This window comes from Podarcis raffonei, chromosome 18, assembly GCF_027172205.1.
Source record: "Podarcis raffonei isolate rPodRaf1 chromosome 18, rPodRaf1.pri, whole genome shotgun sequence".
NCBI lineage: Eukaryota > Metazoa > Chordata > Lepidosauria > Squamata > Lacertidae > Podarcis > Podarcis raffonei.
In genome coordinates, this window is record NC_070619.1 from 1,293,917 (window position 1) to 1,302,864 (window position 8,948).

An 8,948-nucleotide genomic window follows, 5' to 3' on the forward strand; every position below is an offset into this window, starting at 1 on the left:
ACCTGAAGCACCACTTTAGCTAATGGGGCCTCCCGCTGCCGCCGAAGCACAATTTCTGTTCTCATCCTGAAGCAAAGTTCTTAAGCCGAGGTACTATTTCTGGGTTAGCAGAGTCTGTAACCTGAAGCGTATGTAACCCGAGGTACCACTGTATGCTGTATTTTGAATGAGGGGGTGGGGTGTGTGTGCTTCTGGCACTTATTTTCAGAATGGCTATTTCCGTCCAAGGGAAAGTTGTTTTTTGCCAAGTCCTTGATGGCAACGGCACCTGCTAGAATTTGCACAGAAAGGAGAAGCTGCTGCCCCATGACTCACTAGGAAGCAGGTTTGTCAAGGGCATTGTTTACAGACGGTTGACCCGCAGGAGAATGTCAGCACTTTTGGCATAGCCTTGCATATAACTGAAATAACCTTACAACAATCTAAATTCATTTACAGCTTTGTGGGTTCCTATTGGCAAGGGAACCCAAATTTTTCTAAGTTCTCCAGTGGTTTGACTTCACTCCCGGAGGCACAGTCCGCTGTCTCTTGAGACAGATGAAGGCCAACAAAACAACTTGGAGCATACATGGTATTAATACAGTATGTGTTTAAATTACTGCTTAAATTACTTGTATGCTATTTACATTAATACTGTACAGATAACACATGTTAAGCACGTTTAACACAGGACGCAGGTGGCGCTATGGTCTAAACCACTGAGCCTCTTGGGCTTGCCAGTCAGAAGGTCAGAGGTTCTAATCCCCGTGATGGGGTGAGCTCCCGTTGCTCGGTCCCTGCTCCTGCCCACCTAGCAGTTTGAAAGCACGCCAGTGCAAGTAGATAAATAGGTACCACTCCGGTGGAAAGGTAAATGGCGTTTCCGTGCGCTCTGGTTTCCGTCACAGTGTCCCATTGCGCAAGAAGCAGTTTAGCCATACTGGCCACATGACCCAGAAAACTGTCTGTAGACAAACACCGGCTCCCTCGGCCTGAAAGTGAGATGAGCACCGCAACCCCATAGTCGCCTTTGACTGGACTTAACCATCCAGGGGTCCTTTACCTTTCTTTTACCTTTTTATGCAAATTTACGCAGTTGAAAGCCTACCAGCTGAAATCACACAAATTTAACGCAAGGAAGGTGGAAAGCTTAAAAGCTCTTTTTCTGCGGGGTTTTCCTCACACAGAAACAGTTCTGCCCACAACCTCCGGACAGAACAGAGCATTTCAGGGGAGGGGAGGCTGTGGGGTGAGCAGCCAAATAGCCATGCAAATCAAGTCTGCGCTTGATCAGGGTCCTAACAGTAGGATGAAGAATTGGGAGCAGACCGGCACATCCTGGAGGAGCGCTTGCTTGCAATTCTGACATTCTCTCAAAGCGAGCGAGCCTCAGGAATGAGAGTGTCACACCTCATCTTTCAAAGTTTGGCGGGCAGGGTGCAGAAACTGTTGGGACATCTCCGCTACTTCCCTCCAGTCTCAAATGTCTTGCCTGATTCCTGAACTGTGGCTCCTGAACTCTGTGTTTGCTGCCAAACTTGTACTGTTACTCGCGGGAATATATATGTATGTAATTTTGCGTAAGAGCCTCTGGCCAAGGCAGAGGAGCACGGGGCAGAAGAGCACCCAGAGAAGTGTGGGTTTTAAAGGAGAGCTGCGTTTCAGTCCTTGCATTGGTGCAGGAAGTGTGGATTTGGGAGGCCTGCCTTGAACTGCAAACTGAATTGCATTTCTCCCATCTCTACTGGCTGGGGGTAGTGGGAACAGATGAGGGGCTTTGCAGTCAGAGACACCTGGAGGCTGTTCTACAAAGAGGTGGGTCAGGAAAGAAATGAAGGCTGCTGTCAGGAGCTGGCTGGACACAGACAAGTGGTGGGAACCCCCCAAGGAGGAAGGCTCAGAGCCAGGCAATTGGTGGTGAGACACCCAGGAGAAGTCAGAGGGAGTGGATTGGGAGAAGATGCTGGATGCTGAAGGAGCAACAGGGTTTAGTGAGCAGGAAGAGCCTGCGACAGGGAGCAGTTCAGACTCTGAGGCTGACGCAGAGGAGGGAGGGGTCAAGAGGCTGCTGAAGAAGCAAGGGAGTCTCCCCTTCTTGGTGCGACAAGCTCCCCTGTGCCCTGGTCTCCAAGAACGCTCAGAATAATGAGGAAGGCAGAACAGAGGCCAGAGGTGCGCAGGCGCAGTTTGAGACTGCTTTGGAAACATCTGGGAGAGGAGAAGCCTTAGAGAGGGTGGGGAGCAGGGACCTTCACTCCTGGCAACGGCTCCATGGGGCAAGGACTGCTGGGGAGTGTTGCTGAGTTGTATGCTGTTTCCTTGAATAAAGAGTTAACTTCACCGACAACAAAGCCTGATGCTTTCCGTGCTGGCCTGTATTTGACTCCAGCCCTGACAGCTGCTTCCAGACCCAGAAGATTTAGCAGGACACGATCCACACCATTCTTTCTAAAACTCTGGGAGCTTTGGTAGCAAATGCTTTAAACAAAACAAAGAAAGAAACCATGGTGCCATCTCTGCGGCAGACTTGCGTCCCTGTTGCCTGCGCAGAGCACAGCATTTATTACCGTGCTTGGAAGCTGTGGAGGAGGCGGAGAGGAGGAAGAAGAGGCTACGCAGCAATCCATGCCAGGGGTACTGAGAGGGTCTTGGGGTGCTCAGCCGTAGTTGCAGTTGCAGTCGTAAGTTACCATGTCTATGACGCAGCAGCAGCAAAAGATGGCAGCACAAGCTTTCAGGCAGCAGGTGAAGCAGTCTTCACCCCTGTGCTGTGGGTACGCAGGCCCAGGCGGGTAGCCTCTGTAGCCATACGCATTGCACCTGGGGCAGGACGGGCAAGATTTCAAATACGGTCCTGGAGGGTAGCTGGGATACGGTGCTCGCGGGTGGTATGGGACATTCGGAGGCTGGCAGTAGCATTGCGGAGGGTGCCTGTGAGCCATAGGTAACTCCCAAAATACTACTCCTGGGCACAGGACCAGGTGAACTCAAAGGTAGGGTAGAGGCTGGAGCAGGTGGTGGAAGAGCCAGCAGGGGAGGTCACATGTCTGGGCTGAAAAAGAAACAAAGGGAGAACGTGGTGACTGGGTCAACGTACCCCAAGACCTGCACCACATGGGGTTGGACTAGATGACCCTCAGTGGTCTCTTCCAACTGCAGCTTTATGATTCCAAGTCCTTCTTCACTTGGCATGGGGTTAACCTATGGAACTTGCTCTGGCAGGAGGCAGGAGGCAGGGGTGGCCACCAGCTTGGGTAGCTTTGAAGGAGAACTGGGCAAACTTGTTGAAGGGAGGGCTACTGGTGGCTATTAGCCAAGGGCCTTCTGGCGGTTCCCTCCCTGTGAGAAGCAAAGCTACAGGGAACCAGGCAGAGGGCCTTCTTGGTGGTGGCGCCCGCCCTGTGGAATGCCCTCCCATCAGATGTCAAGGAAAGAAACAACTATCTGACTTTTAGAAGACATCTGAAGGCAGCCCTGTTTAGGGAAGTTTTTAATGTTTGATGTTTTATTCTGTTTTTATTATTATTTATTAAAGTTTTTGTTGATTTACAAAAGTGCATGCAATGTCTCTCTCTCGTATTTCCTCCCCCCCCCCAGTAACATTTTTACAAATCAGTTTCATTTGTTGAGACATTAGGAAGAACAGGGGGAAAGATGGGTGGGGGTGGGGTCGGGTGGTAATGTTTCTATTTTACTTACTATATGTAGGGTTTGGTGTCAGCGTTGCTTGTGCAGGTTCTTTGCTGTTCACTTCTGTTCTTTTATTCTGTTTTTAATCTGTTGGGAGCCACCCAAAGTGGCTGGGGAAACGCAGCCAGATGGGTGGAGTATGTATGTATGTATGAACAATTATTATTATTATTATTATTATCATCATCATCATCATCATCCATCATGGCTATACCTTTGCCTCCGTAGTTGGAGGCAGCAAAGCTTCTGAGTGCCAGTTGCTGGAAAGGGCACAAGGGGAGAGTCGCTGCTGCCCTTGGGTGCTGCTTGCAGGAGCCGCCTGTTTGGGTCATTTGGGCCACAGTGAGAACAGGATGCCGGCCTCAATGGGCCACTGGCCTGACACAGAAAGCTCTTCCCTGGTCGTTGGATTTGGAAACACCACTCACCCTGGGAAGTGCGAGATCCATCCAGCAAATTCGTCACCCAGCAGAGAGAGAGAGAAATGGTGGCGCCTCTTCCCCTCTCGGCTCCTCAGCTGTCAGTCAGGAGGATGGAGAAGGGAGGGGCTGGAGCCAATGGGCCCTTTCCTCACCTGCCTTTTTATGACATCATCACACCTCCAGGGGAGGGGGCTGTCTGGAGGCACAGGAGAGCAGTGGGGGAGAGCCAAGGGTCTCTCCCTCCCCCAATGCGGCCCCCAAGCCCTCTCTGCCTGGCCCCTGGGACTCACCTCAGAACATATTCAACAAATGGAGACCAAGTGGCTGAAAAGGATGCTTTCGATTTGAACCCCTTTCAGCTGCCATGACCCACAGCTTTCCCCACAAGTGCCACCTGCCATCCCTCCACCAAGGGAGCTTATCTCAGGCCCTGCCCCTCAGGAGCTCTTTACTCACAAGGAGTTGCTTTATGAAAACCCAGCACTCTAGTCCTCATGGTTTGAATAAGGGGCCTGCTTTCTGCCAAGTCACTGGTCCCTCTGCCTCTGTCCTGTTTCACTGGCTAGTCATAGCTCTCCAAACATGATGGATTCTACCTGGAGAGGCCAGGGATTGACTTGGGATTTTCTCCATGAAAAGATGGTCTGTCCCTGGGCTGCAGACCTTTGCCTAAAACAGGAACAACGAAATAGGGTGGAGTTTAGGTGCCAAAACAATCTGCGCATTTCCTTCGCTCAGGTGTTAGAGCCTTGCGTTCAGAAGGCTTCAGGTTCAACCCACCACCATCTGCAGGCAGGGCTGGAAGAGTCTCTGAACTGCCACCTCCTGCCTTGTTTTTGCTGCATGAGCAGCACCCAAGGGCCACAAGCCCGGGCAGGGTGCCTGGGGTGTCCTGGGCTGCCTAGGCAACAAGACACACACCCCTGGCCTCGCCAGGAAGCAGAGCAGGACATTTGGCACCAGCTTGGCTGCAGCAGGAGTTGCCAGAAGGAGGGGATATAGAAGTTTTGATATGAGATATTAGATTTCCCCAAGGTTTATTTCCAATTAACAAGTGCCTTGTCATTTGTTCTCTTTTCCACATTAGCTCAATCATTTGAAGTACAAAGCTCATAGCTGTCAACTTACAGATTTGAAAATAAGGGACCAGCAGCCTTGAAAATAAGGGACCAGCAGCCAAAATAAGGGGCCTGCAGCCTCGCCTGTTCCAGGCACTCCAGTCTTCCTGTCCTCCTGCAGTCTGGTCAAACTCATGCTGGTAGCTTCGAGAACACTGTCCAACCAAGTTTGTAACCAGAGGTTCAACTGAACAGAATCTGAATCACATGCACCACAAGGCCTGTGCAGCCTCAACTTAAGATGGCTCCCCGGCCTGGCTTTGCACAGCAAAGTTTGTAGCAGCACGTGCAACAACATGGCGTCCAGCATTCAAACCCCCCTCCCCAGCTTGCATTAACTAGCCACACACAAGGCATGCAAGCTCCACCCCCCAGTCGTTCTTAGACTTCTTATTGGGTGAGCAACACAGCCAAGCAACACAGTTGGAGCCTCCCTCCTCCCTGGCCAGCAGGGAGGGAGGGAGGGAGGGAGGGAGAGGAGCTGCTTCCTTTGAAATTTAAGGGACATCCTTTAAGGGACATCCATCAATAAGGGACAGCGGCGGGGCATGGCCCTGGAATAAGGGACTGTCCCTTCAAATAAGGGACACTTGACAGCTATGACAAAGCTCCACCCAACCTCTTTAGGGACTGCACTCTGGATTTGTGTCGGGTTTAACCCTTAGCCTTTACTTCTCCTGGAGATGTCCCTCCTGGAAGGCAGCGAGCGTGGGTTGTTCCTTGGGGTTTAATAATATATATATTAACAACCAGATTATCAATCAATATATCCAATTACATCCCCCCCCTTTTTCTCCCCTCTCCTCCCTCCCTCTCCCTCTCCCCCAGGACTTCCCTCAGCTCCTCTCTCTGGTTTCTTTGCACATATTGTTCTCGGCATATTGTAAAATTGTACATATCATTGCCTTATCTATTATATATGCAGCTAATAAATTTGTGGATGTTTATTCAAAACCTGCCAAGGAGTCCAGATCATTTTGTTGTCTTTTTAAGTGATTTGTAAAAAGTTCCCATTCTTCCTTGAAATCACGATGGTCCTTGTCACACAGTTTATATGTCAACTCGGCCAATTCTGCATAACTCATCAGTTTTTCTTGCCACTGTTCTTTCGTTGGGATTTCCTCATTCTTCCATCCTTGTGCTAACAAGACTCTTGCCGCTGTTGTAGCAAACATAAATAAGTTCTTTATTTTTCTTGGCAGGTCTTGCCCTACAATCCCTAACAAAAAATGTCCACAGACAGTTTTCCGGGTCATGTGGCCAGCAGGACTAAACCGCTTCTGTTGCAACGGGACACCGTGATGGACACCAGAGTGCACAGAAACATCGTTTACCTTCCTGCCAGAGCGCTACCTATTTATCTACTTTTATCAAATTGGCAGCTGCCAATTTGGGGGGTTGTCTTATAAGCCCAGTCTTATACGCTGGGCAGCGGCAGTGGGCTCTGCGCAGGGAGGAAGCCGCCTGGCGAAGCTGCCCAGCAATGCTAAGCCAGCTTCGCTGGGCAGCTTCCTCCCAGCGCGGAGCAGAGCCCGCCACCCACCGCTCCTTATTCACCGCCCACTCCGCTCCGTGCCGGGAGGAAGCTGCCCAGTGAACCCATACCCGGCGTATAAGACGACCCCTGACTTTTTAACCTCTTTTCCGGGGTTAAAAAGTCATCTTATACACGGGAATGCTCAACATGGGGCTCGAACCCATGGCCCTGAGAGGAAGAGTCTCATGCTCTTAGTGGCTGAGCTACCCCAGTGCTTGGGGCTGGTTTGCAGCAGGTCATAGCAGCAAAAGGCTGCTCTACTAAGTACTGAAGGCACTTGCCATGAAGGGCCTGAATAATAGACTGGAGAAGCCAGAATAAGTTGCAGTTTCAGCTGAAGTGGGGGGAACCACTTGTGTTGAGCTATTTCACTGCTTTTTTATTATTTGCTCATTGCAAACCGCTAAAAGCCTGCAGGTGTTGATAATAAACCCAGTAATTTATATTGCAAGTGTATCTAAGCAAGGGCACGATGTTCACTGTTATCGGATGGGAAATGGCAGTTTTCTGACAGTCCCGCCATGATTCCATCAAGCCGATAAAGGGAACCTTTGGGCCTCCAGATGCGGTGAGACTCTTGCGCCCCGGCTAACGTGGCCAACGTTCAAGAGTGACAGGAGTCAGAGTTGGAACCTATCTGGAGGGTTGCAGGTTTCCTGGGCATGTCACATTATTCAACATGGAAAAATGAGAAACCAAGGGAACAGAAAAGGACAGATCCTTCCACCCCTAGCCAAAGCGCAATGGTGAAGCACTGTCACACACTGGCAGGATGCCAACAAGTGTGCCCCAGGGGGAAGTGGGGCTGGAGTCTGGCTCAGGAGAGGCAGGCAGTGGTTTGTGGGGCACTGTGGTTTGCCAGGAAGGCAGGCAGAAGAAGCTTCAAAGCTGGAGGGTGGAGCACAGGGTGGGATGGAGGAAGAGAAGGAAGAGGCAGGTCAGGTGAGTGAAGGGCCAGGGGCTTCTCAATCCTCTCCCTGAACCAGGAGGGGACTGAAGAGGGGAGAGCAGAGGCGGTTTCCGTGCAGGCGCAGTCTCCGTCTCTGGGGGAGGGAGAGCGGTCCGCTGTGGCTGCAGCTGCTTCTGGAGCGCAGACCCGGGAATAGGTGCCTAGACACTAGACAGGTGCGCACAGGTGCCCAGAGCTCTAGAAGCAACTGCATGCAGAACATCCCAGGTTCAACATCCAGTGGCATCTCCAGTTGGGACTGGGAAGGTCCCCTGTCAGTCAGGGGCAGCAACACACGGCTCGGTGGGCCAGGGCTGTGACTCAGAACAAGGCCCCTTCCTAGGCGATCCCTCGGAACCGAGTAAGATTGTCTTCCATAAACATGGTTTTAACAATGAGTCCGTAAGTGACTATGGAGGCCAAATCTGGATCCACACGTCCTTCCACAGTGAGGACATTGGTTTCCGGGTGGGAGTTGATCCCAGTGAGGGTTTGCCAAGTGTGTCTTCCTCTAAGCATGTTTCTCCCTTGCGTCCTGAGTTCGAGTGCCTTCAAAGCCCATGACGCCTTTGGAAAAGGCTGTTCTCCAATGAGAGCACTTGAAGGCAAGTGTTTCCCAATTGTTGGTGTTGATACTACATTTTTTAGCTTTGCCTTGAGAGAGTCTTTTAACCTCTTTTGTTGACCACCAGCATTCAAATAGAGTATTTGCTTTGGAAGACGATCATCAGGCATCCGCACAACATGACCAGTCCAATGAAGTTGATGTTAAAGAATCATTGTTTCAACACGGGTGATCTTTGCTTCTTCCAGTACACTGATATTAGTTCGCCTGTCTTCCCAAGTGATGTGTACAATTTTTCGGAAACACTGTTTATTGAATCTTTCAAAGAGTTAGAGATGGTGTTTATAAGTGGTCCATGTTTCACAAGCGTACAGTAAGGTTGGTAGTACAATAGCTTTGTAAACAAGCATTTCGGTTTCCCTACGAATGTCCTGGCAGCCTTCCGAGGGCCACATCCCAGTGGTGGGCGGGTCCTGAGGCAAAAGTGGGCGGAGCAACAAATGCAAATTCTACTTTTGCTCAGTAGGGTAGTTCCTAGACCAGAGGACAACTTTGGGGGGAAATCCCAATAAAAGCCCAAACACTTCAATCCTAAAAAAAGCTCTTTGGTCGGCCCTCACGCAGGTTCACTTCATCAAATCTGGCCCTCTTTGAAAAAAGTTTCACCCACTTCATCCTCCACCCGGGC

At 50.7% G+C, this 8,948-nt stretch overlaps 1 long non-coding RNA gene across 1 annotated transcript; it reads right to left on the bottom strand.

Moving 5' to 3' along the window:
- Positions 1-2,487: 2,487 nt before the first annotated feature.
- On the bottom strand, positions 2,488-4,712 carry LOC128405762 (uncharacterized). Its single transcript, XR_008328350.1, has 2 exons — positions 4,098-4,712; positions 2,488-3,031 (listed from the first exon to the last, which is right to left on the bottom strand). It is a non-coding gene; the product is annotated as an uncharacterized LOC128405762 (long non-coding RNA).
- Between the last annotated feature and the right edge of the window lie 4,236 nt (positions 4,713-8,948).